We start from the raw sequence: 27,831 nt of genomic DNA, 5'->3' as shown, positions 1-27,831 counted from the left end.
ATGATGATGATGATGGGGATAAAAATATGGTGTAGGTGTTTCCATATGTAGAGATAGAGTAATTGAAATTAGTATCAATGAATAAATAATAAATTAGGAGTAGAATTTTAACTTACAAAAACGTAATCGTCCACAAGCGATGTATTAAGCCCACACCTAATATATCAATTTATTTTACTAAGCTCTTCCTCGAGTGCCAGTTCGTCTTGTCTTTTCATTTTCGCATCGTATTGCGTGCACGGTTCGTCATGTTCCCACACATTGTACATGTCTGTGCACCAAGAGTTAAGGTGGAGAAAGCAATTCGTCTCTTCTTTTGGTTTATCATTGTCGACAGACCACAACATACAATGGAGCTTTCCTGAAATGAAGCAGCCAATTGGTAAATGATTAGAAGGTTGCAATCTCAATATCTTGTAGTCATACGATAATCATGTGCTCAAGAAACTGCTCTACGACAAGTAGGTCCGTGCTGCCATGGTACTTTAATAAACACATTCAATAACAATAAATATGCTCTACACGTGATACATGAGCAAACAATGCGTTTGCCATGTAACTCGAAGCCAACGTAGAAACCATGCACTGACCAATCATCGAGTCAAAAGTGCGTTGTCTGCCATCTCATTTAATCGCCCAGAACGCCTTTGATTCCACCTAGTTAGGAAATCCGCTAACATTGTTTTTTTTTTTTTTCTGTAATAGCATTCGTGAAGATGACAGCGCCAAAGCAACGTTTTTCATTCTCTTACAATTCTTGCAAATGTTTTAGTGATGTGTAAATCACGTTCCAAACTCTGAATAGATTAGTATCCATTTCAACATCTGCAGTGCAGCAAGCTGAAGTATGCTCTTGGGTAATCAGTGCGCGGTCTTTGAATGAAGTAGCTGGGCGTACCTTAGTCGTATCCAGTAAAATTATCAAGTAGAGGCTTTATGTCTTCCTAACGTAGTTTTTTTACGTGTCTGTGTGGCTTACATCACCTTAGAGGACCCAGTCCCGCATTTATGGCTAACCTGCGTATTTTTGTCCTTTGTAAAGGCAAAGTAGTGCGTACACGTACAAGTAGTGCGTGACGTTTATTACCTCACCGGCTCTCTTGCAATCCATGAAATTAGAGCTTTGATTACGAAAAAATTGTGAGAATGAATTGCATTGAATGTTTAGTTATGTACTCTACACATTTTGTTTGAAGCCTCTGTGCAGGGCATCTCACTTTATTGTTTAATCTTTGGTTATGTTTTCGCGAGAAAATGCAAACCTATATATAGGCAAAAAAGGAAGCCGGCACGAATTAACATTTCGTTTTTATATGTCTTGGTTCCTCTTGTAATATGTTTTTACTGAATCCATAATAATCATTCGTCAGTCTCTCTCTCTCTCTCTCTCTCTATATATATATATATATATATATATATATATATAACGGAGAAGCACAACTTCACGGTCATCTTAGGTTTATTTACTCAACAGTTTCGGTCGGTGGACCGACCTTTTTCAAGGAATACAGGACATTCTTGCAACAGTCTCTTTATATCTTCAGGTAGAGAAAGAACACGCAAAAAAAAAAGACAGAGAACAGAGAGAAAAAAGGAGAGAAAAGAAACATGAGGGAGAGAGTCGATGGCCAGGGAGATTACTTGTAGAGTAGCTATCTGGGTCAGTTGGTGCATACTGAATAGCAAAAACCAGTCCAAAGACGACGGACAGAGATGAGACGTGGCACACACAACGACTAGACTAACAACTGTGCTTTATTGAAAAACCCCCGTCACCCAGGAAAACCCAGGCGAGCATGCGCAGCTCAAAAGCCGACACCCACAGACAAGCTAATGTTGATTGCAAAAGGCCACGTTCATAACGCCAGTGCGATAGGAACCTTAGTTCCTTCTGCATCAGTGAGATAGAGGTAGAACTCATGAAATTATCCCCTTGCATGTTGATATGCATGGTAAGCTTCGAGAATTTCACCCCCCGTCTTACCCTTGCCCCTACCAAGGATTTTAACATTGGAAAAAAGAGGGACGCAGTTTCCTATCGCACTGGCGTTAGCAACGTGGCCTTTTGCAATCAAGATTAGTTTGTTTGTGGGTGTCGGCTTTTGAGCTGCGCATGCTCGCCTGGTTTTTCCTGGGAGACGGGGGTTCTTCAATAAAGCACAGTTGTTAATCCAGTCGTTGTGTGTGCCACGTCTCATCTCTGTCCTTCGTCTTTTGACTGGTTTTTACTATTCAGATTACTTGTTGGTAACGGGGTTCTTCACGACGCGTTCCTGTCATCATTGGCAGTGGACAGGTCTTTGACACAGTCTCCGTTACACGCACTTTTACATAATCGACGATGATTCACGGCTCATTCCCGTCAACAGTGGCAGTGGACATGTTATTGACACGGTCGCTGTTACGCGTGCTTTGACATACGTGATTGACGAACACGCCTGCCATGTTGAGCTGAACGTGCAAAAAAAAAAAAAAAAAAGACGATAAGGCGCTAAGATCTGGTCGTGCCAGATAGAGAAAAGAGAAAAACAGGTTAGAAAAAGCGACTACGAAAGAAGAAGAAATAAACTGCAAATTTAATATTCATAGCGTGGCGAAATAAGCACGAAATAAAAACTAGGCACAGTAATGTAGGTGGGTCGGTCCACTCCCCAAGTGGAGTAGTGGTCATTCTTTCAACATCACACAAGTATTCGGCTTGCCTATGCGGGGATTCAGTTATTCTTTAGCTACTCTAACTTATGGACTAAGAATCGACATGTTTTCCGTGTGTTCATTTATGCCGTGCGCGATTGTTCTACATTTGTGGATAAAACATGACTATCTTGGTTACCGTTCACGAGAAGTGCGGAAGCCTGACTCGAAAAGGGTGACTTGTATTTTGTCAAATGAATGCTCTGGCAGACTGATATGTTTTGAAAATGGGAGATGTAGTGCGGAAGAAGAAGACGAAGCCGATCAGTTCGGACGGCTGAATATCGGCTCACGCTTTGTTAAATCTTTTCGGCAGGTTCCTGTGGCGGAAATGCTACAATGCGCAAGAAAGCGGAAGACACCGAACTTTCACCAATGGGTGCTTTTGTGACTTTTCTCCGAGCTGTTTTCTGGTGGACCACGCTGGCGCACCGCTAATCCTAACGCGCTCAGCCTAACCGCGGAGCGGGGGCTGCTCGGCGAGACGCTCGCTCGAGACGCTCGTCGAGTCGTGGTGAGACGTGGTGCTATGGCCTCCAATCCAAGCGTGGTGATTGTTGAAGGCAAGGGTATTAACCCGGAGGACGCGGAGTGCTCAGGCTGGGTAACAGCGCTCGGCAAAAAAAAAAAAGAATACGAGCAGGCCGTGTGAGCCGAGGATGCCGGGGCCCGAAGCGAAGCAAAAAGGCGAGAAACGCGGCTGCCGCACGGCCGCCCCACAGAGCGTGTTAAAGCGTATTGTGGACGTCTCGAGGCTCCCCAAACCACCGAGGGAGCAATTCAAGATGATCGTCCGACTTCGAGAGGGGCTGGACTTGAAAAAGTTGGATTTGATACAACTCGCACGGGCGCTGTCCAGGGCGGTGGCCCTGGCGCCGGAGCAAGTGCGGGATGACACGGTGTGGCCCAATGACATCCAGAACATTCTAGCTATTTCCACGCCGCATGATGCGAATGCGCACGCCTACGCAAGGATCCAGAGGATCCACACGAAGGAGGGCCCCTTCGAGGTGGCAGCATACGTGGCGGCATCGAATGACACCTGCAAGGGAGTGGTGCGGGGGATGGATCCCGAGATCAGCGGTGCCGATCTAAAGGAGCTCATCGTCAGCCACCGAAACCCCGAGGCATTGGAAGTACAAAGAATCAAGAAGACCTCCACGATCGTTGTGTTCTTTGAAGGACAAAAATGTCACAGTTTCGCCCTAAGGGCGAAACAATGAATGCGATAGCAACACAGCAATGCCATACGAAGTAAGATGAGCGGATTTGGTAGCAATATGATTTGTAGTAAACATGAGCTGATTAAGTAAGCAGGTGTGCTGCGCCGTAAGTAGACCGACATGAAGACAGACTCGATGACCACGAGAAGGCGCCTGTGAAACGGTGGTGTTGATGAGAAGCGCTTCCCGTGGGCAGCGCGTGCGAAGGGACACACCTGTAGCGGTGCACTGCCGATCCGGGTAGCATTGCATGTGTAGCGTGTGTTGGAAAATGTGGCCCGACTATTACTAACCGAATGAACCAGCGTGGTGTGAGCGCGCACAAACAAACATGAATAGATCCCACTGAATGACTGCAGACAACGACTGTCAAAACGCTGGCAGCAAGCAGCGGGCGAAGGTACGTGCGGTCTATTGCTTCAACGGAAACTGAGCGGCGAATGCACGGCGCATAAAGGTCAGAGCCGTGTGGAGATAAGCGACGGTGCGAGCGAGCGACAAGTGCGGTTGTTGGCAGAGTAGAAGTGCGCCCCCCCCCCCCCCCCCCCCGCTCCCTCCGGCGCTGGCTTCCCGCTTCCTTGCTTGCGCGTGGGAGATTGAGTGCGTTCGCTCTCCGTGATAGCGCGCGCCCCCGCACGCTTCCGCTCGGGCATACGGCACGCGGCGAAGATTTTATCTATAGGGAACCTGACGGCGACGGCGACGATGACGGCAGAAATCCGGTTGCAGTGTCCATATAATTGCTATCGCAATAAAAGGTGCTGAATCACGTGGTCTGCGGGACGGGCATGTTGCCCTGCGCCCTGTATCGCAGGCAAGTACGCGTTTGCTACACGTGTGAAGAGCTTGGCCATACAGCAGACGTTTGAGCAGATGGCGAGGACAAAATGAATTGTCACGGTTGCGGCATGGTTTCCCCACCGGAAGATCATCAGTGCGACCCAAAGTGCGCCATTTGCGGAGGCGCGCACTCGATAGCCGACCGCAGGGGCAGCCAGCGCTTCCAGGTGCCGTACATCGTGCGTCGGAGGCGGCGGCGCCGGTGGCGCTCCCGGGAGGCGCAAGTGGCAGCAGGATCACGTGATGCCAGCGTGGAGGCCTGGCCCCTTCCCGGGGCTGGTCGGCAACGAGAGGGCGCTCCCGATCCACGAGGCGCCCCGTCAGCAGAGCGCGCTCCCGTTCCAGTGTTCGCATCCAGGAGGGGCCTACCAGGGGGACAAGGTCACGCGACGATGACTGGAAAGAAGGTAATGCATGGTAAACTGCCAGGGCAGACGGAGGTTCCGTGTCTTGCGGCTTTAAAGCGGGGGAAGGCGCAGCTCAAGGTGGAAATGCGTAAGTTGAGGGCAGACCTCGAATTGATTGGGAAAGCACAGAACTGCGCTTTTGACAGCGGAGCTGTTTAAGCTCTTTGTTGCGCCACGCAGCATATACCCGAAACTGCGCCTGGTGATGACGCCACCGCACGTTGCCTAGCAGCCACTTGCACAGCTGCGCCTCGCTTCGCCTAGCTTCGGCAACGCTCCTCCGCCGCCGCGCCAGCTGATACGACCGCGTACCTGCTCCGTCGAGCCATGACGTCACTTCGCGTTGCGTAGCAACTACCTGACACAGCTGCTCCCCTGCTTCGCCTAGGCATGCCATCGCTTCACCAAGCTCTTCACGCCATGCTTCCCTGCTACTGCGCACATGCATCGCCTAGCTACACCGACACCGCGCGCCCAGTGAGGGATCAAGCGACCACACCAGAACCCCGGCTCCTGCCAAAGCCTCCTCGCTCGTGACCAAAAACAGTGACCTCAATGCGCACCAACACGGTTCACGGGCTGTGTGGGCTTAGTCTAGCTGTGCCCGGCAAGTGCGGAGGTGGAGCTTAGTTGTGACGTCACCTGGAAATAAAAACTCGGAGCCGTCGCGACGGCGGCAGAACCCTTGTTGACTCTGTGGCGATGCATTTAGCCTTGACATGGGGCGACCAAAGAAGATCCGGACACCCGAAACTCGGAGCCGCTCATCTTGAAGGGCATCACGCGGCTAACCGAGAATCTGCGCATCGGCGGCGAGTTGATTCGTAATACCGAGCCTAGCAGCACTTAGCATTGCCTAGAAAAGCTTAGCCAAGCCTAGTAAAACCTGGAAGAAGCTAGGTCAATGACTAGCTTCGCTGTTTTCTCCAGCCTTGCACCACTACTGTAAGCTGACCCCATTTTCTTTGTAACTCCCCGTAGATAATATAAGTTCAACGTAATGCCTTCCAGCCTTTGCAACGCGCCTGCCACTTTCGAGAGAATGATGGACGCTATTCTCAGGGGTTTTAGATGGTCCACATGCCTTTGCTACTTAGACGACATTGTGCGCTTTTCTTAAGATTTAGAAACACATCTCGCCCACCTTGACCAAGTTCTTGTTTGTCTCACGTCAGCTGGGTAGAAACTCAACTTGAAAAAATGTCATTTTGGTGCCCGTAAGGTTACGATCCTAGGCCCTGTCGTCTCGAAAGAGGGAATTCTACCTGATCCTGCCAAACTTCGTGCCCTCGCTGAGTACCGCAAGTCCACTACTCTAAAGGAACTACAGAGCTTCATCGGCTTGTCAACCTATTTCCGGCGTTTCATCCTTAATTTTGCCTCAATCATTGCTCCTTTGACGCAGCTTATTAATGGCACGTCTAACCTGTCGGCTGGAAATTCTGAGTGTGACGACTCATTTACCAGGCCTCGGCTCTTCACGTCCCCTCCAGTACTGCGCCACTTCGATCCCAATTTACCTTCTGAGATTCACACGGATGCTAGCGGTGTCGCACTTGGCGCCATTCTCGCCCAACGCAAATACTGCTTTGACGAGTACGTTATCGCATATGCCAGCTGTACCCTAAAGGCAGAACCAAACTATTCTGTGACGGAAAAAGAATGTTTGGTGGTTGTTTCGGCAATCGGCAAATTTGGTACTTACATGTATGGCCGTCAGTTTGACCTTCTCACTGACCACCATGCCTTATGCTGGCTATCGTGCTTGAAAGATCCCAGTGGCCGCCTCGCTCGTTAGGCTTTAAGCCTTCAAGAGCATGACGTACCTGTCATTTATCGCTCTAGACGCAAACATTCAGATTCCGACGCCCTATCCCGTTCTCCGCTACCTTCTCATCCTGTTTGCTCCTTAACTCCCACGCGCGATTTGTCAGCTCTTAGCTTCAGCGGCATGCCGCCCGAGAAGCGTAAAGATCCCTGGATCTCTTTACTGCTGAACTTCCTGTCTCACCGCTCACCTGAGTATCTCTCACGAACCGTGCGTTGTAAAGCTCACCACTTTGCCATCCGCAATGACCTTTTGTATCGACGGAATTACCTCACCAACGGCCGTCGATGGCTCCCCGTTATTCCCTGTCATCTTCCCTCACACATCTGCGCAGCTTTCCAAGATGACCCCCAATGCGGCCTCGCTGGCGTTTTCAAAACATAATCCCGTCTTCGTCTTCGATTCTACTAGCGAGGCATGCTCAGATTCGTTCGCCAATAAATACGTTCATGTGCTATATACGTGTCAACGCCGCAAGACACCTTCTCAGAGTTCCGCAGGTCCCATGCAACCTTTACCCTGCCCTGCCAGACCATTAAACCGTGATGACCGTGATGTCCCCTTCCAAGCATTCCTGACGGTAACCGGAGGATCATTGTTGCCGTAGACCACCTCACACGGTGCGGCGAAACATCTGCGCTGCCGGCTTCCACCGCGAAAGACGTTGCTTGCTTCCTTCTTCGCTACCTTATTCTGCGACACGGTGCACCACGTGAATTACGAAGTGACCGTGGCCGATTTTTCTTTCAAATTCCCTCGGTAAGCAGTAAAATATGGACGCAGCATGAAATCAGTGAGAAGAAAACTTGGCACAGGACAAGGCAAAATGCACTGCAAGATAAGCAGGGTAGTATCATCAGCAATTTCGGTGACATAGTAGATCGATAGATAGATAAACTTTAATTCAAAGATAGTTTTGTCTTGCCCCAAGGGGGCATCGCTAATGGTCGGGGCCCCTAGTCCAGGGCTCCGCTGGCTCTTGCCATCTTCTCTGCTCTCTGGATCAGCTTGAGCTGGTCGTCGAGGGCCGAGCTGGACAGCAGTGCCTCCCATTTCTCCCTCGTGGTGTTCGTGTCATGGTGTTCTATGTTGTGTAGCGTTCACTCCCACGTAATGTGGTATAGGGTTGGCGTGGCCCAGCACCACGGGCATTCGTCCCTGTAGGCTGTGGGGTGCAGGCGATGTAATATGTGTAGGTTCGTGTAAGTGCCTGTCTGGAGCCTACGCCAGGCAGCGGCATCCTCCGTCTTTAGTATTCGATGGGGTGGGGGATATCGCAAGCGACTCCCTCAGTGGTAGTTCAGGATTGCTGAATACTCGGGGTCAACTGGGTCAGGGTCATCTGCAGTCGGCGTGATGAGGGCTCGGTTATGTGCAAATTCTCGAGCTGCTCTGTCGGCATACAGGTTACCCGTGATGGCAGCGTGACCCGGTATCCAAATGATGGTTATGATGGTGTTGTCGTCAGTGTCCTTCTTGGGTATTTGGGCTAGGACTTGTGCCGCAGGTCTTGCGATTCTTCCCTGTAGGAAGTTGCGGCAGGCCTGCTGGGAGTCCGTGAAGATCGTCAGTGGTTTGCTTGCGTGTTGGCCTTCGCGGATGGCTAACGTGATGGCCAGCTCTTCCGCTTCCGTGATCGTGCAGGGCCGGGTCGATGCACTGGAGGTGACGTGACCTCGGCGGTCGCAGACCACTGCCACTGCGCCCTATTTCTTCGTTCCGTACATAGCGGCGTCCGTAAAACGGGCCGTGGTATCGAACCTGAATGTTTTCTCTATGTATTAGGCCCTCACTTTCCTCTTGCCGGAGTGTAGGTTAGGATCCATGTTGCGTGGTATTGGGGCAATGTGATACCTGTCCTGGACGTGACGAGGTATCGTGCAGGTTTCTTGGGTTCGTATTGTTGTGGCTTTGAAGCCCAAGGTTTGTAGGACCTGCCGGCCCGTGTGAGTCCGCGCAAGTCTCTGTTGTTGTGAGACGTGAAGGGCTTCTGTGAGTTCGCTGAGGGTGTTGTGTAACCCCAGCGCCAATAATTTCTCAGTCGATGTACTCATCGGTAGGCGGAGAGCGGTCTTGAAAGCCATCCTCAAGAGCGTGTCGGCCTGTTTCGTCTCGGATTATGTGAGATGGTAGTAGGGCAGGCTGGATGCGATTCTGCTCACCACCAGGCTTTTGACCAGTCGGAGTGTGTCCCCTTCCTTCATGCCTCTATTCTTCGATGTTACACGGGATATCATGCGTGATATCGCCTTGACACTGGTTTTGAGGAGCGCAAGGGTGTGTGTAGCACGCTGGTTAGACTGCAGCCACATGCCCAGCACCCTGAGCAATGACGTTTCTGGTATGAGGCTCCCGTTGAGGTGTACCTCGATTTTTCGTGTTGGGTCTGTGGGGACTGTGTGGTTACCCCGGTCTCGCCAGACTCGTATGAGTTCAGATTTCTCGGGCGAGCATTGTAGTCCCCGTTGGCTGACGTATTCTTGGACGAGGTCAGCTGCAGTTTGCAGCCGTTCTTCTTTTTCAATAAGGGACCCTGTTGTGGTCCAGAGTGTTATGTCGTCTGCGTAGAAGGCGTGGCGGAGGCCTTCTACGTCCTGCAGTTTTCTTGCGAGGCCGATCATGGCGACATTGAAGCGCGTGGGTGAGATGACTGCTCCTTGTGGTGTGCCCTTGTTGGGAGGGTGGTATACTGCAGTCTGGATCTCCCCAAGATCCGGACTGGCGAGCCCTTCTAGGATTCCTTGGTGGCGGACGTTTTCGAAAGCTCCTTTGATGTCGGTTGCTAGGAGGGCATGTTCACCGCTGCGGGGAACGTTGCTGAGGACTTCTTCCTTGATTTGGAGTAAAACGTCTTGTGTGGACAAGTCTGCGCGGAAACCAAACATGGAGTCTGGCGGGTGCTTGTTGTCTTCTAAGTGTCTCTGTAGTCTCTTGTGTATGATTTTCTCGTACACCTTGCCGAGGCAGGATGTGAGCGAGATTGGTCTCAGATTTTCAATTGCCAATTTCTTCCCCGGTTTGGGGATCATGATTATGCATGCGTGTTTCCACATCGCCGGCACCGTACCTTGTTCCCAGTGTTGGTTGAGAAAGGCCATGAGCGCGGATATGGCCTTGTCGCTAAGGTTTCTGATCATGGCGTTCGCTGATACGGTCCGTTCCCGCCGCTGTGTTACGGGTGGTGGTACGGTGACATAGTAAAAGCAGCCCAGAGCAGCCAAGCTACTTTCATTTGAAGTAGTGATGAACATGATACAGAATCTCCTTCTATAATTTGCAATGAAGTTAAAAGGGCCTTCAAAGACATGACCACTGTGTTACGCCGCTGTGTTACGGTGACGTAGTAAAAGCAGCCCAGAGCAGCCTAAGCTACTTTCATTTGAAGTAGTGATGAACATGATACAGAAGCTCCTTCTATAATTAGCAATGAAGTTAAAAGGGCCTTCAAAGACATGACCAGGGGAAAAGCTGCTAGAGAAGATGGAAGAACAGTCTATTTAATCAAAGATGAAGGAGACATGATGCTTGAAAAGCTTGCGGCCATTTATACGCAATGCCTCACGACTTCAAGTGTACGAGAAAGCTGGAAGAACGCCAACATTATACTGATCCATAAGAAGAGAGACGTTAAAGAATTGAAGAATTATAGACCCATTAGCTTGCTTTTGGTATTGTATATTATACCCACGAAGATAATTTCCTATAGAATCAGGGCAACACTTGAGTTCAGTCAACCAAGAGAACAGGCTGGCTTCAGGAAGGGATATTCTACGATGGATCATATCCATGTTAAAAATCAGGTAATATATAAATCTGCGGAGTACAATCAACCTCTCTATACGGATTTCATAGATTCTGAAAAATGCATTTGATTCAGTAGAGCTACCAGCAGTCATAGAGGCGTTGCCTAATCATGGAGTACAGGAGGTACATGTAAATATCTTGGCAAATATCTACAAAGAGTCCACAGCTACCTTGGTTCTCCCAAAGAAAAGTAAAAGTAGAAAGTTACCTATCAAGAAAGGGGTCAAGCAAGGAGACACAATCTCTCCAATGCTATTCACTGCATGCTTAGGAGAAGCATTCAAGCTCTTATACTGGGAAGGCTTGGGAGGGAGGATCAACGGCGAATTTCTCAGCAACCTTCGGTTTGCAGATGACATAGTCCTGTTCAGCAACAATGGGTACAAATTTCAACAAATGATTGAGGACTTTAACCGAGAAAGTATAAGAGTGGGTTTGATGATGTATATGCAGAAGACAAAGATACTGTTTAAGAGCCTGGCATGAGAACAAGGATTCAGGATCACCATTCAGCCTCTAGAGTCTGTAAAGTAGTACGTTTATCTAGGTAAATTGCTCACAGCGTACCCCAATCATGAGAAGGAAATTTACAAAAGATTGGGTTGGAGTGCATTCGACAGGCATTTTCAAATCCTGTCTGGGAGCTTACCGCGGTTGTTGAAAAGAAAAGTGTACAATCGTTGCATTCTACCGGTGCTAACATTAGATCAGAAATTTGGACGTTAACTAAGAAGCCGGAAAACAAATTAAGGACCGCACAAAAATCATTGGAAGGAAAAATGTTAGGCCTAACGTTAAGAGACAGGAATAGAGTGGTGTTGATCAGAGAGAAAACGGGGATAACGAATATTCAAATTGGCAATAACAAAAAAAGGAGCTACAGAATGGATACCAAGAGAAGGGAAGCGAACAGAGGACGGCAGAAATCTAGGTGGGTTGATGAAGTTAGGAAATTTGCAGGCGAAAGTTGGAATCAGCTAGTGCAATGCAGGGCTAATTGGATATCGCAGGGAGAGGCCTTCGTCCAGCAGTGGTCATAAATATAGGCTGAAGATGAGGGTGGCTCCCTACACCATTACTTTCCTCCTTTCCTAGCAATAGCAAAGCGTTTAATGAAAATTTAATGTTGGGATATGTTATATGTGTTCTGTGAAGCATGTGTTGCGTGTAAATTCATATAGTCATGAGCAGCACGCAGGAGCCTGCTCCACACGTGCACAGTGTGCGGATAGTTTTGTTTTTTGTTTTTAATGTGTACGAATATAAAAGCGGTTTCCTGCGAGTAAAAAATCCCAGAACACCTAAGCACTTCTTATGAGTTGTGAACGCTACAGTTTGCGACAGTTTTACGCCGCTGAGCAGTCCTTCCAGTTACGAGCTCCTCGCTGGCAAGCGAGCGCGTTGAGACGCTTGCCGCGTTTTGATTTGTCCTAACCGAGGCGCAGTTAGAGCGCAGCAGAGAGCTTGCGCCGACAAGGAACGAGTGGATAACATAGGCTTCCAAAAGCAAGAGTGACGTCGCGTCGCGGCGATACCCTGCCCTCTCACGCTGCACCTAGCGCGCTCTTCCTCTTCACAACCACAATCTCTCTCTGCTGCGACTTGTGTTCCCTTAGCCCGCTCTGCTCCGTCGAGGTGTGCTCGTTACGTGGCTTCGCAGCCCATGGGAATTTACCTGGCGTTTCGCTGCTACGGATGACAGACGCCGGTTTGGCCATTGATGGGCCAATGGTGAATCATTGTTGGGCCATTTGACGATTCCGCATCAAAAACTGCAGTTGTTAGAACGCACAAAGTTGTGGTCTCCCTACTTATGTATGTGTCTTCTTTTCCGCTAGCAATCATGAATGAATTCAAGGAATGCTTTCTCATATCTGTCGTGTTTCTAGTGATCATGGCTGGACATGCACTGTACCAGTAGTCTAGACATTCTAGGAATTCCAAATTTCAGAAGGGAACGGTAACGTTCTACTTTTAAGGGTAAGGGAACGGTAACGTTCTACTTTTAAGGGTAGAAACGTTCACCATAAGTAGCAATAATTTGCTTCCATTACGCCAAAACGACCATTTCCACAACCAGCATCATGAACATAGGTCAGCTAGTTCCAAGCACATGTGGAGGCAGCACCTGTAAGCGTCGCCCCTACTGTTAACATCCATAGCAGAACGTCATCTGCTCTTGCTAAATGTCGCAGTACGGACAAGATATACGAAGTATATGAGAGTTTGTGTCTGTAAGAGGCAGCATAAAAGATTCAGGCGGGAGTGGGATGGAGGGGTGATTTGCGTCAGTTCGTGTGTGTATCTCTTGGTCAGCTGCATTATTTTGAGCCAACGGTTTGCCTGTAAAGTTCGGTGCAGAAGACAAGGAACACCTCATCCAGGTATCACATACAAGTGCTGATCTATATTTTATAACTGGGAAAAGTAAGTAAAGAATTCAACTCTTTGTTGGCCTAACTTGTGTCCCTGAAAAAAGAACACAGAAATATCGACAATTGTGGCGTGCAATGTCCAATTTCGTCGAATAATTTTCTGGGATTAGACGCATCGGCACTTTATTCATCGTTCCTCGTACTTAGCCGAGAATTCTCCGATAATCGCGTACGTTCGACAAAATGCAGAAATGTTTGTGTCGTGTAAAACACATTCCTTCTCTGTGAGATGGCAACAACGCTTCGGAAATTTCGGCACTGTAGGCATTTCACTTTTCCGGCGGCAACTTGATAATAATGATACTCAAGTCAAAACAAACGCCGATGAAAACGGACAGCAGTATAGTCCATTCAAGTGTATGACTTCGAACTTACCATTTGAGTCCGATGCAAAAGCAACAAGTAGGCAGTCTTCGTCCACTGCTAAAACCCAGTATTCGCCAAGGATCTTCAATTCAGGGTCATAAGTCTCTTCTGCATCGCTTGCTAAAAAAATAGGAAAAATGCTTTTGAATTCTGTATAAATAGCGAATGTGCAAGCGTCTCGAGAGCAACATAAAATGCTCCGTTCATTAGAAACATCTGTTAGTGGTACGAACTGTGAGACTCCTATCTCATCTAGTAAGAGATCAATCTTATGATTGATCATCAAGCCTTTGATTATCCTCTCTGAAATCACGAAACCCGTTTTAATAAAAGTATATTCTAAGGTAATAAGAGGATGCACTAGGTGTCTTGTATTCCGGATATTCAGAAGAAGGGGAACCGAGGGGCTCGATTTTGTTGATCATAACCGCATTAAGCCAACAGACAATGAAGCCAAGCAAAGCATCGGGGAAATTAAGTGTGGTTGAAATGGGACTGTAGAATTTATACATTCCAATTTCAACCACACTTAATTGGAAGAAAGCTCATACAAAGCTTAGAGATATTGTCAGTGCCCCTCACTTTCCCTCATAACTTATGTAGTAGGTTATTCACATCAAACAGCTTTTCAACAGCAAGAGAAGCAATCAGATTCCCCCGTTTTCAGCATTGGGTTAATGCAGGTAATTCGGGGATGTGTGAAGTGTTGTTAATACAATGGGTTCGGGAATATCAGATTAGATTGTACCTCTTGCAAATACGAATGTATAAATTTTATCGTTTGATTTTGTTATTCAAGAAACAAATGTACTCCTAAGAAGGTATTTATTGTTTGTCGTGGGGCTACGCCGCTGCGCTACGTACTGCAGCATATTGTCTTAAGCTTCTTGATAGAGATTGGTAACATACTAACAGCGCCAGACACAGGACGAGAAAGTAAGTGGCGCCCATTTCTGTTGGAATGTTATGATACTACGTACACAAGTGACTGCATCTCCTAAAAATTGTTGTGTCCACTTTTAGCCTTTCGAAATATTCAGAGAGGACTTGTATGCGTTATTACATCAAGCTCGCGGCGATGGACGAACCAGGCTGGCGCTAAGATTAAAGTTCACAACACAAAGTGAATTGCACGTTCAGTAAATACATAGAGATCATTTGCGGTTTCCTTCAAGGGCAGACGTGGGCATTTTTGTTTGTGCTTGCTGCTAAGTTTGGTGCAAGAATATTGCTAGGAGCAGGGACCGATTATGTGCACTTACGAGCAATATACACGCATCCTTTCTTGAGAAGCTACGTTAAGCACGAGTAGCGTGAAGGTCTCTTTGCGTTAACGTGACGACTTCGCTGTAGCCGAATACCGAATACTGCATATGCGATGACGACACCTATATGGGCGTATGCGCAGGAAGCACCACACGGACATAAAAGACACATGAGACAGCACACAGCACCTACGACCAGCTGAGAACAGTACCACGTCTGCCATGTCTCCTCGCGCTGACCTTCACAAATCGCTGTTGCGCACTCCGAAACAAATTAAACATTGCAGCATATTAAAACACAAACCACACGTATTATTTGCTACTTTAAAAAGCTGATCAATAGTTTCGTAACGCACCCGATGTTTCATTACATTTGAAAAATTATGCGCGATATGACGCAAAATTTGGCAGCAAGCAACCATGGATGGGCGTCGCACCAGCCGCATTGTTGAAATCGTAGTTATGTAAAATGGACCCTCTAAAAATTGCATTGCGACGCGTGCAACCGCACCGATTATCGACGCTCCAGTCGCAGCATGTGAAACAGCCTTCACGCGTCTGTCAGGATTACTTCCTTAAAGGGCAACTCCGGCGATTTTTCGATGTCAATAGGTGTCGATAAAATTAGCTGGGTACGTTCCTCTGCACACTTCCACCATGTCCTCAAAAAAGCAGGTTTGTGAGTTGCAGATATTTTTTACAAATGCGTTTAATTAACTGCCCCTCGAACACACTACCTCACATCCCCTTCAGGTACAGGCCACAATGTGTACGACGTCAGAAATGTCCCGCACAGGGTTTGCCGGGATCATACAGACGACAGCGAGGAGAGCGTGGAGGGGTCGACTAATCGTGAGCTAGTGCTTGGCGTGAGAAGTTGCTTTGCGAGAATTTGCGTTCCCTGTGGACCGGCACCTGACGGGAGGTGGCAAGTGGTGTTGCGTTGTTGGCTGCAGGAACCACTCGTACAACGTGCAACAACTAAAAAAGAGTTTGCTATCACTACTTTCCTCGCGATAATGTGCTTCGCGAGCGGTGGATTAGTGCTATCCGGAGTGACAACTGATCCCTAAGCAAACAAGTGGCCGTGTGTTCCGATCATTTCGCGCCTGAGGCCTACAAGGATAGTGCTCATCTGATGGAAGCCTTCGGGTTAGCAAAACCAAGCTTTCGTAGGCACTTGAAGGTGGATGCCATGCCGACAGTGTTCGACCAGACGAAGCTGAGCTAGCCGCTAGCACCACGAAGCAAAGCCGTCAAAAGGAGAGCGGAGGTGTGTGAAGGAACTTTCGAAGTGATCATGTAAATATTAGATGGAAGCTCACTTCAGCAGAAAGTGCCCATCTTATGAATTACGAACGAGTATGTGATATTGTAATAATTACTCACATTGATGTCACGCGCGCTCGTTCGTTTGACATCAAACTTGATCCGAGTGGAAATTTTCGCGTGGAATCGAAAATTATGGCTGCTACACAGTGGAACTATCTTGATCAGGTTGGTTAAGCTCATTGAGCTCAAAGGTACAGACAGCGCGCGATCGTGACGGATGGATCTAGCGAAATCGCGATCGAAAGTGCGCACATCTAGAAGCACTCTATCCAAATCATTAGCAACTTCGTGATCGAAGCAATATTTGCGTGTGATAGACGTATATATCCACCATCGCGAGTGGTGGGCAGTACCGTAGAATACCACGAAATTTACTGCCGTTGAGGTTTGGTTTCATTACTTTGGAACCCTGTCGAGGCGACTTGTACTCGCAGCTTCACTTGGAAAAACAACTAATTTGCGCTGCATGGAAGTATGTGAAAATGTTTAACAACGCGCTGGAGCATCAGTAGGATCATCTCCGTAAAATAATAATAAAAAATTAAATTAATCAAACACATTGTCTATCACACAGTATATTTCAGCATCAGTTCCAAGTTCCTTTTTTGTGGTACAAGGTTGCTCCATGTTCTCTACTCATAAAAGCAAGGAAACGGTAATGTGCCCAATTGCTTTTTGCGCACGTTATTGAAAATGTGCCATGTGCAAATGATTACTTGATTACAGTGCTTGAGTATAGTGTGCTATGGAGAAAGGAAATCTATAGCTGAGTAATGTTATTAAACTTCAGACTCAAGGCCAGTCTGTACAGGAAGCCCCAGAGGAAGTCAGATAGCTTGCACACCTGCAGATAATAGCGCTTGGCACCTTATAAGATATGTAGATGGTCGAAATTAGTAAAAGTACTTTCATAAATACGTGCTGTTACATTTCAGCTAAAAGAGATAGTGGCGTTATGTTTAGCTTCCAATAGAATTTCTTCTACGCTGTTTACATTTTTTTTGTATGCCAGCATGATGTCCAAGAAGCATTTGGCGTGGCAGAGCCGGAGGACGACCATGCGGAGAGTAGCAATCAGCATGACTTGAGTTGCCAAACTGCTACCACCTCACAGCACAGTGATGTGCGAGAATCTGAGCCGCAGAAGCGTGATTTTTATGTTCAAGCAATTCCTCACGCACAGAAGTCAAAGACTGTACAGACGTGCATCAAGAACCCATCGGTTGGTGAGAGCATGACTGCTATTTGTTCTTCCTTATTATCTGTTTGTGACAGCTTTGTTCAAACTGAAGACAGGCTGGTATACACTGAAGAGGTACGATCAGAGTTGAGGTCTTTCTGCTCTACGCCGAGATATCATGCACCAGGCCTCACTCTATACAGGTATGCAATCTGATTCATATTTTGTATGACACGTGCAAGTGACTGTACATAACAATCGGCTCTGTATGCACTTTTACCAAATTTTTAGGACTGACTACCTCAGTGATGAGATGTCCAGCTGTGGTGACTCTGACTCAGATATCATGTAAGCCTAAGAATACCGCGTTTTTAACAGCGAAGCTGTTTAAACCAGCCGTAATTTGTGGTGCGTAGCAAGAAACTACCAATAAAGAAAAGAAGCTCTCTTGCCGAGGCGGGATGCGAACCCGCGTACCCCCGGTCCCCAAGCGAGCGTCGTAACCACTAAGCTATACAGCCACGCCTGCAGATTATACATTTATATAGAGATGCAGATGTAGATGCATTTATGCGAACCATATGATTGCGTTCGAGCGTGGCCGTCTTCGTCCACAGCTGGCGCGTTCGTACGCTCGTGCTGTGAGGTGAAAACGTTTTGCGCGCTATGAGAGCGAGAGAGAGACGCATTCACGGAGCGGGCCTTCTGGAACACGGTGTCGGTGTTGCAAGCTGCGCTATGCAATGCGCAGTGACGGCCGTGAATCTGAGACGCGCGCGAAAATGAATTACCATCATCATGAGTAATATCACGAAAAGTTCGCGCGCACTTCCGGAAAATGCTGGTCTAGATCGCCCAGCTTGGCGGTTTCAAGCGTTGTGCGACCAAGTGCCAAGTTTAGCGTGTTTTTTTATTCTAGTATATAATTCACACTGCAAGAGCACCCAGGCCTTGCAAAATGTACCTCCATGACACATAGCTTCTGCTCGATAAGCAGATGTAATCCTGTCGAGAACATGAACATAAACTTGATAACTTCCTAGCATAATGAGACATAGCCGTGTCAGGTAACAGCGTTGTATGTGAACATTGTCTGATGTTTTGTTCTGCAGCTTGAAAATTTGTGATATAGAACTAAATGTACAGGTGCCTGCTGTTACTAAGAGCGGCACTATCGCTGCAATAATATCAGCTTATGTTTCTTGCTGTGCAGTATTGGCCTCAGTATCACGCTACAAAAATTACTGTAGTGTTTCAACTTATCTGATATAATAGTGCTAAAAGCGTTGTTACGAATTTGAATAATATAAGAACAACACTATAAAACAATGGGAGCTGTTGAATTCTTTTCTAAACAAAAATGTGTGCAACGTTACGGTAATTATAGCCTCCCATTCTGAATTGAAACGTGTTGGTTTCTCATTTTATCTCTTTTCCTGGCACACCACACGATGTGCTCGTTGTTATTCGTAACCTCAAGAACACTGGCCCTGGATTAGATAAGAGAGACTCCAGCTGGTCTAAATTCTTCCGGAGTCCTCCCCACTATGGCGTGCCTCATAATCAGATCATGTATTCGGCACGTGAAACATCCAGAACCTAATTGATTAATTTCTTGAACAGATTTTATTCAGAATGCCATTGATTCTGGATATCGTGACGGTTTTATATTTTTTTGATTTTAGTAAGGCTTTAGATACTGTTAACGATAATATCCTCCTCGACAAACTTGAAACCTATGGTTTCACTAGTCCTTCATTAAAATTTTCGAAATCGTATTTACTGAATAGGCATCAAATTGTTAGCTGTGGGGGCTGTTTTTATGGCTCAAGAACATTCGCCCAAGGCGTGCCTTATTGCTCTATTTTAGGTCTGCTACTCTTCATAATATACGTCTCTGAATTCTTATTATTGTCTGGATTGATAAGTATCGTGATTGTTGGCATATGCATCTTCTGCAAAAGCTTCTCTTGATGATGTTCCTTTGAACTGTTTACAGTGACTACACAAATGACTCCTCATACGTCTGTGATGAGCTGAACGATGATGACAGTGACTTTGAGTAAGTTTATCATTGCTTTTGAGGCTCTATTCCAGTATTATAAAGGTGCAAAGGTGGGCACGGTACTAGTGCACTACCTTTGTGTGCACAATTGCATCAATTCTAACAATCATTAGTGCCTAGAAAGACTCTGCTGTGAACAGTTTGCTAACCACAATTGCTGAGTCATCAATGTTAACCAGCTTGGTTCACGGCGTTCTTTCTTCTTACATTGCGGGTAGTGGGCGGCTTCCACAAATATCTACCGTGGAGTCCATACCCAGACTCTCCTGTGCGGTTTTTGTTGAGGTGTCCACTGACGATCCCTGCGTGCACCACAGGTCAGTAGCGGTTGCCAAGGGCAGTGGTAGGGCCGCTTTCAGTTTGTTGTAAAGAACAAAACTGACATGTCAGAAACACTCAGACACCTTCATTATATAGTCAAATTATTACAGGCATATTCAGTATAGAGGTATCGACAAAACTTAAAAACGATAGGAATTTGGGCAGAACAAACCGAATACTTCTTTATAGAGGTCATTTCATTACAGAGGCATTCAACTGTATTTGTTTTCTGGTAAGAAACATCCATATAGGGAATTCCAACTCTCATGCATTAAGATAAGTGAGCCACTATTTCACAAAATGTTCTGGGTTAAAATAAGAACATTGTGAGAGACTAAGACAAACGCACAAAAAATGTTACAGTTTCGCCCTAAGGGCGAAGCAATGAATGCGATAGCAACACAGCAATGTCATACGAAGTAGGGTGAGCGGCTTTGGTAGCAATATGAATTGTAGTAAACATGAGCTCATTAAGTAAGCAGGTGTGCTGCGGCGTAAGTAGAGCGACGTGAAGGGAGACTCGATGACCATGCGAAGGCGCGTGTGAAACGGCGGTGTTGTTGAGAAGCGCTTCCCGTGGGCAGCGCGTGCGAAGGGACACACCTGTAGCACTGCACTGCCGATCCGGGCAGCATTGCATGTGTAGGGTGCGTTGGAAAATGTGGCCCGACTATTACTAACAGAATGAACAAGCGTGGTGTGAGCGCGCACAAACAAACAGGAATAGATCCCACTGAATGACTGCAGACAACGACTGTCAAAACGCTGGCAGCAAGCGCATACGCCGCAGCGGACAAAGGTACGTGCGGTCTATCGCTGCAACGGAAACTGAGCGGCGAATGCACAGCGCATACAAAGGTAAGAGCCGTGTGGAGATAAGAGACGGTGCGGGCGAGCGACGAGCGCGGTTGTTCGCAGAATAGAAGAGCCCCCCCCCCCCTCACTCCGGCGCTGGCTTCCCGCTTCCTTGCTTGCCCGTGGGAGATTGAGCGCGTTCGCTCTCCGTGACAGCGCGCGTCCCCGCACGCTTCCGCTCGGGCATACGGGGCGCGACGCAGATTTTATCTATACAGAACCTCACGGCGACGGCGACGGCAGAAATTCGGTTGAAGTGTCCATATAATTGCTATCGCAATAAAAAACACAGTGCTGACACGTGGAGACTGTGGATGTTTATATCGGCGAGAATGAAAATATTTAAAGACAGCTGAAACACCACATGAACGATGTCAGAAAAAAGCATGTTGATTTTAACGCTAGGAACGCGGCCTGGGGCTACAAAATAAACAATAAGAAGGGCACGGCAATGTGGAATTACATCCAAGACGAATGCCTAACATTACTGAAGGATCTACTACAACCCACGCGAATAGGAAGCAGTGTGCAGGCGAACACTAGGCCCGACCTCACGCTCTGTAAGCACGCGGGAGAAGGGAAATTGAGGAACACCGCCAGCAGCCTAGACAGCGAGCATTATATAATCGAAACTACTATCCCGGTCACATCGTTAAAAAAGAAAGGGAGGAAAGAGATTACGATCATCGACTGGGACAAATTTAGACTCATCAGAGTACGACACGAACTCACCACGATAGATGACGTTGATAAATGGGTTGAACAGCTTGGCAAGGACGTCTAAACCGCAATCGAAACTATACCAGTCACAGCGGAAACACACGCAATAGACAACAGACTACTACACATGTGGCAAGCACACGAAAGCCTCCAAAAGAGATGGCTCAAACAAAAACGAAACAGAAGCCTTAAGCTCAAGATTACACGCCTCGGTTAAGAAATAGAACACCACGCACAGGAGCTGGTCAAACAACAATGGGGTCAAACGTGCGACCAGATAAATGGAAAACTGGGCCTAAAAACCTACTCATGTACCTCCTAGACCATGAAAATTGTAAGACGGCACACAACAAGAACATCGGCTGCATTATACATAAGCATCCCCTTCAAGACGACGAACTCCTCGACTAAATTTAGATACCTCCGCCAAGGAAATTCTTCCCGAGTAGAAACGACCTACGAATCCAGAAATGAATGAGGAAATAACGACGGAAGAGGTGAGGGCGGCACTACACAAACTCCGCGCATCCTCTGCCCCGGGAGCGGCACAAGCACAAACAAAACTTTGAGAAACCTGGACGAGGAATCAACCAACGCTTTCACAAAACTCTAACCAATGCTGGAAAAAAGGCAAGCTGCCGGCGGAATGGAACCACGCAAAGATAACCTTGATACCGAAACCAGGGAAGAGCCTACAAATACAAAATTTGAGACCTATCTCCCTCACGTCATGCCTGGGCAAATTGCTAGAACACGTCATCCTATATCGCCTGCAGGAACACACGTACAAGCACGAGCTCTTCCCCAGCACAATGTTGCGCTTTAGACAACACCTCTCCACGCAAAACCTCATGCTCTGATTATCGGAGTAGGTCATCAACCCTATTCACAGCCAACGAACCAAACCAATCCTAGCTATAGATTTAACCAAAGCATTCGACAAATTCAAGCACGAGGCTATCACGGAATCCCTTTCAAGTCTAGGAGTAGGCGATCCTATCCGCTAGGACAGCGGAGATACGCCTCGGGTCACTGTGATCCGATCCCTTCACTCTGGAAAGCAGGGGAACGCCGCAAAGATCGGTACTCTCACCCCTTCTTTTCAATACCACGCTCATACTCATGGCACAGCTGCTAGGAGGAATACCAAACTTATCGCACTCCCTATACGCAGACGATCTTACACTCTGGGTAACCAAGGGAAACGACGGACAGATCGAGCACCGACTGCAAACTGGAGCAGACGTAGTCTCAGAACACGCCAGAGAGGTAGGATTATCGTGCTCCTCGCAAAAATCAAAACTTAATTCTCGCCATGAGATACAATGCACGAGGCCTCACAAAAACCTAACTCCCGATAGAAATTTACGTGGACGACACTTTAGTTCCTGAGGTCCAAACGATCCGGATACTAGGTATGCACCTACAAAGCAACGGCAAAAACACAGTGACTATCAACAAACTTAGGGGATGCGTGAACCAAACCAACCGTTTGATCCGATACATCGCCAACAAACACTGTGGGATGAAGAAAGCGGTTCTTAGGCTTCTAATCCAGGCTTTCGTGCTCAGCCGTTTCGTGTACTCCCTGCCATATCTCAACCTGTTTAAAGCGGAGAAAGAAAAGGTAAACTTCCTCGTAAGACAAGCCTACAAGGCGGCGCTCCACCTGCCGAGATACACATCCACCGAGAAACTCCTGAAAATAGGCGTCCACAAAACGCTCGACGAACTAGTTGAAGCGCACAGGATAGGCCAATACGAAAGATTAACCAAGACACCTGCGGGAAGACACATCCTAGGTAAACTAAACATCCCGTACGAGAGCACTCAAGCAAACGCCGAGGCAATGTCCAGAAACATCTTCTGTCGCCTCAGGGTTGACCCAATTCCAAAGAACATGCACGCGGAGTATCACACCAAACGGAGACAAGCCTGGACCAAAGCATTCCAGAACCACTACGCAAACCACGAGGAGACGGTCTCCGTAGACGTAGCTGAACTGAGAGAACGAGACGCTTTCTCCATAGGGGTGATAAGAAACGACCTCAAACCAATCACCGTGGTCACCATCTTTGGAAGACACGCGGAAGAAGCCGCGATAGCAATAGCTACCACAGATACTGCAGTCAAAGTTTTCTGCGACTCAAAGACAGCCGTGCGTAATTTTGCCAAAGGCAGAATCCACGAACCGGTGCTACAAATCCTAAGAGAACATAATTCACGCCCTGCCAGATCAAAATCACCTGGATCCCTGCGCACTCGCCCATCACGGGAACGAAGCGGCTCACAATTTCGCCCCAGGACTCGTCAACCGGGCAGTGAGCCAACCAATAGATCCTGCGAGGAGCAAAAGAGCACATAATAACCTACCACGAAATTACCCAATACTGCAAAACGAAAAGACTCCAATACCCACCCCCTGACGAATCCTTAACCAAAAACCAGCAGGCGACGTAGAGGCAACTCCAAAGACACACCTTCCCTAACGCGTACAAACTACCCATAGTCTACCCAGGCAAACACTCCCCCGAATGTACGCTACGCGAAGCCGAAAAAGACGATTTAGCACACATCTTGCATGAATGCTCTGAGCTCAAACCTAGAGCCGAACGACAACTTTCTGACCGAGAGCAGGGGGAGGCTGCGGTGACCAGCTCGGAACCTGCGGTTCAACTGCGGGCCGTGACCTGGACTTTAGAAGTTGCCATAAGAAACGGTCTGACGGCTACCTCACCAAGCCACCAAGAATTCCCACATGTAATCTCACAAATCATTTTCTTTTGACGAATAAAAGTTTTTACCACCAGCACCACATGTCTCCAAAACACTTGCGGAACACGTGGCAACTTCTAGTCATGGGGTTGACTGGGCCAAGGCAAGCATCATCGCAAAATAAAAGAAACTGGTGTTCCCGTCAGTATCTGGAATTACTTCTTATCCAGACTACGAAAAAAGTGCTGAACAGAAATGATGATAATCTTCTACCTGCGTACGCTAGGTGCCTCGGTAACATACTAAAACGGACATAAGCTCGCCTTGTCAAGCCACTTTTTTGTGAACAAGGCTTCTGTGCGGAAGCCGAAACGTCTTGCAGTTTTTAAACCTTTCTATTTTTGGTCGGCGTTTCTCTGGTTTCCTTTACACTTCATACCTTAAGAGTCATGAAAATGCACCTGGTCACACGACACTGCCCATATAGAAGTTATTAGTACGAAACACATAACTTTGATGAGCGATTATGGCCCACCTGCAGCAGGATAAACTTCGAGTGAGCTGTGGCGGATCAGATTTCAGGAGCATAAATGGTTATTCTTTGCAAGAATTTGCTGCAGTGAGTTGCAATTTCTGCTCTTTTTGTTCTGTATGAGGTCAAGGGTATTACTATAGAGCCTATAAAAACAAAAAGATTGGAATTACGTGTTCAATTAAGCAAACATGTTAAATTCTGATTCAATATCCCAACGTTCTTGCATACGGTGAAAAATGGCCAACAATGTACATTTTGTGTTATCTCTGCAGGCCACCTGTACAGGAAATGTATGCGGAAGACGGAGTAGCCACGAAGAAATACATTGCTTTTTAATCATGCTTGACGGAACTGTTGAAGCGTTGCCGGTTTTGTGGAGCTTCAGAAAGCACAGTTGAGATTACGACAACAGGAACAATGATTTCTGCTACCATGAAGTTTTCCAGAAACCACGTCACAAAGTGGTCCAGTCAGCCAATAGTCAAAGGAAAGGCTCTTGGCAATGTGTTGTTGTGCTGCGCCATTCTATTCACTGGGAGCAGTCCAACAAAAGTGATTCGCCTACTGTAAGTTATGGGAGTGCAGTCACTGCAACAGACGCAGTACTTCCGATACCAGCGGTGCTACCGGCTTCCAGCAGTTGAACAAGTTTGTGTTGGCAATGCGGCCTACTGGTATCAAATAGCTAGTCTCTACAACTGTCATGAGCCGCGTGCATGCAGGATCACGTCAAAGTACAGCGGGGCCCACTTTTACGGGGAAACCACTAATGCATGGCCTGCAGGCTGGAGATCTCTGGGAAGATAAAGCAGCACAGCAAGTAAAGGCGCGTAGTGAGGAAACACATGAGCCTAATACATGCCATCTGCTGCAGCCTCCGGTACTCCCAATGTTTTCCACAGCAGGAACTTAGTTGGGGCCACAAAATTGCTTATTCTTTTTAACAGTGAACCAAGATCTACATAAGCGCATGCAGTTCTTATGTAAGCATTTGGAGATGAAAGGCATCAAATCTAAGAAAATTTCACAGAAAATGCTTGCACAAGAGTTTAATGTGCAAGAATTCAGTGCTCGCAGTAAAATTTCATTACATTCAAGGATCGATTTTTATGATATAGTTTTAAGGCATTTCAGTCTCAGCAGAAGTCTGTCATTGAAGAGGCCGGACACCAGCCACGCTCATTAGCAGGTGATGACAGATGTGGGACGCCTGGCCACTCTGCAGACTTTGGCACTTGCACATGCTTGTACACTGACCAGAACAAAATATTGCACACTGGCTTTGTCAAGGTGGGTCCTGTTTCATTTTCCCCCGATGTTTTCTAGCGTGGCATTTTAAGTAGATAACATGCCTTCATCATAAGTGGGGTCTAGGTGACCACGTGGTTGTTTGAAATTTCGTTGTCATATTGCCAACTCTGATGAGTGCCAGAGATCTCTGGACCTAGTGAGGTTCAAATTTATGGTTTTACATTTGTGAGCCAGACATAAACACCCAAACATGGTAGTTCTACTGCAGTGACTGAATGGTGCAAGCATTTTATACAGCTTGATGCACGTGTAGTGAAATGCACGATTCTGTATGTACCTATAAGAGGCAGGCCCAAACTGGTGTCAGCTTTCGAAGAGTTTAAACGTTATGCAAATGACAAACAGCAATGGCACTGAGCTGGAACAAAGGCTAAGAAAAATAAAAACGAAATTATGATGCAAGGTAAACTGCACATACGCGTCGTGCCTTCTTCGACTAAGAATGAATACGTGGACAATGCCTGTTCTACCTATTCTTAATGGGTTCCTAATTCTCTTCTTACCGCTAGAAACATGCTTCTTTTTCATTTATGATGGAACATTTCAAGTCAGTCGCGCACCGACGGGGGGGGGGGGGGGGGGCGAGGGGTTCGGGTGTTTCAACCCCTCCTCCTGAGGCCGAGTTAACCCCCCCCCCCCCCACGCGTCCTGCCACACCAGTTCAACGTGTACCATCAGTGCTCTGTTCACATTGCCGTTACAATTGAGGAGCTGGCTTGAGGTTGAATTTTCCTGATTAGCACCAATACTCTATCATTGTCTTGTATTTATTTATTCACTCTTAAATTACCTTGAGTAAAACGATGCAGCAATAAACATCGTCATCATCCTTGGTGTCATTATTATTATAATTATTATAAATATTTTCTCTGTTGGACTCTTCTGGCTAAAGCAAGGAAATCGCATATTATGCAAAGTGCTTGCTCCCCCCTCCCCCACCACCCCAAAAATTGAACGCCTGCCCTCTCCTGGCAGAAATCCTGGGTGCGCTACTGCTTCAAGACGTCAGTTGGAACATATATTGTGACACAGAAAAGTGTGTAGTGATCATTGGTGTTTCGACTGAAAGTAAAGCAGAAATAATTGTTCAGATAGCTTTTGAGAATGTTCGTGTAAAATTCAAAGCAGCACCACAAGAAGCATGCATGAAGCCGCCTTTCAGACCCTCAAGCGATGCCTCACGTCAGTACCAGTGCTTCGTCACTTTGATCCCACAGCCTCTACTATTCTACACACTGACGCAAGTGGGCATGGAATCGGCGCTGTCCTGCTGCAGTGGAACCACGCGTCTGATGAGCAAGTCGTGGCCTACGCCTACGAAACTATACTATCGCTGAACAAGAATGCCTTGCCAAAAGTTTCGCCCCTTTTTATATGGCCGCCAATTCACAATTGTGACTGACCATCATTCTCTATGTGAAACAAACTGAATCAAGCTTTTAGACTGACGGGGAACATTGCACAGAAACACTAGCGCACACAATAAGCGTTGAGCATCGACCACGTGATATGTGCTTTCCAGATTTTTTACCCGAAAGAAAGGCGTAATTTTTGAGCAATGGAAGAAATCATCTATATAGTTTCTTGTGCATTTTGCGCCAAATAAGAAAAAATAAAATCAAGCGCGTACTAATAAAATCAAGCACATGCTTACGTTGTGGGGCGGGCGTCAGCGTCATCAGGGTGTGACGTCCTCGAGATTTCACATCAATGTCAACATATTCCGGCCTGCCATTAATCAAAACATCAGATTTCAACACAGTTATGCGCTAAGTGTGAAATGAAAGGTAGTTCTAACTTTTTTCCATTGACAAGTAAGCGGTTCCTAAAGGGCACCTTAGTCACCTTTGTTTATAAGAGGAGCCTTCGGTGACGTCTCCATGAGCGGTCATCTTCTCGGCGTGTTCTACAAGACATGCGAACATTACGTGTTGC

At 47.1% G+C, this 27,831-nt stretch overlaps 1 long non-coding RNA gene across 1 annotated transcript; it reads right to left on the bottom strand.

The window, feature by feature from the left end:
* Positions 1-157: 157 nt before the first annotated feature.
* LOC125945353 (uncharacterized) lies at positions 158-27,621 on the bottom strand. Its single transcript, XR_007466841.1, has 3 exons — positions 27,551-27,621; positions 13,607-13,717; positions 158-361 (listed from the first exon to the last, which is right to left on the bottom strand). It is a non-coding gene; the product is annotated as an uncharacterized LOC125945353 (long non-coding RNA).
* Positions 27,622-27,831: the final 210 nt, after the last annotated feature.

The sequence above is a fragment of the Dermacentor silvarum genome, chromosome 5, assembly GCF_013339745.2.
Source record: "Dermacentor silvarum isolate Dsil-2018 chromosome 5, BIME_Dsil_1.4, whole genome shotgun sequence".
In the NCBI taxonomy this organism is placed as follows: Eukaryota; Metazoa; Arthropoda; class Arachnida; order Ixodida; family Ixodidae; genus Dermacentor; species Dermacentor silvarum.
Note: the sequence above shows the minus strand (reverse complement) of the source record. Positions and strands in the feature narration are given on the sequence as shown.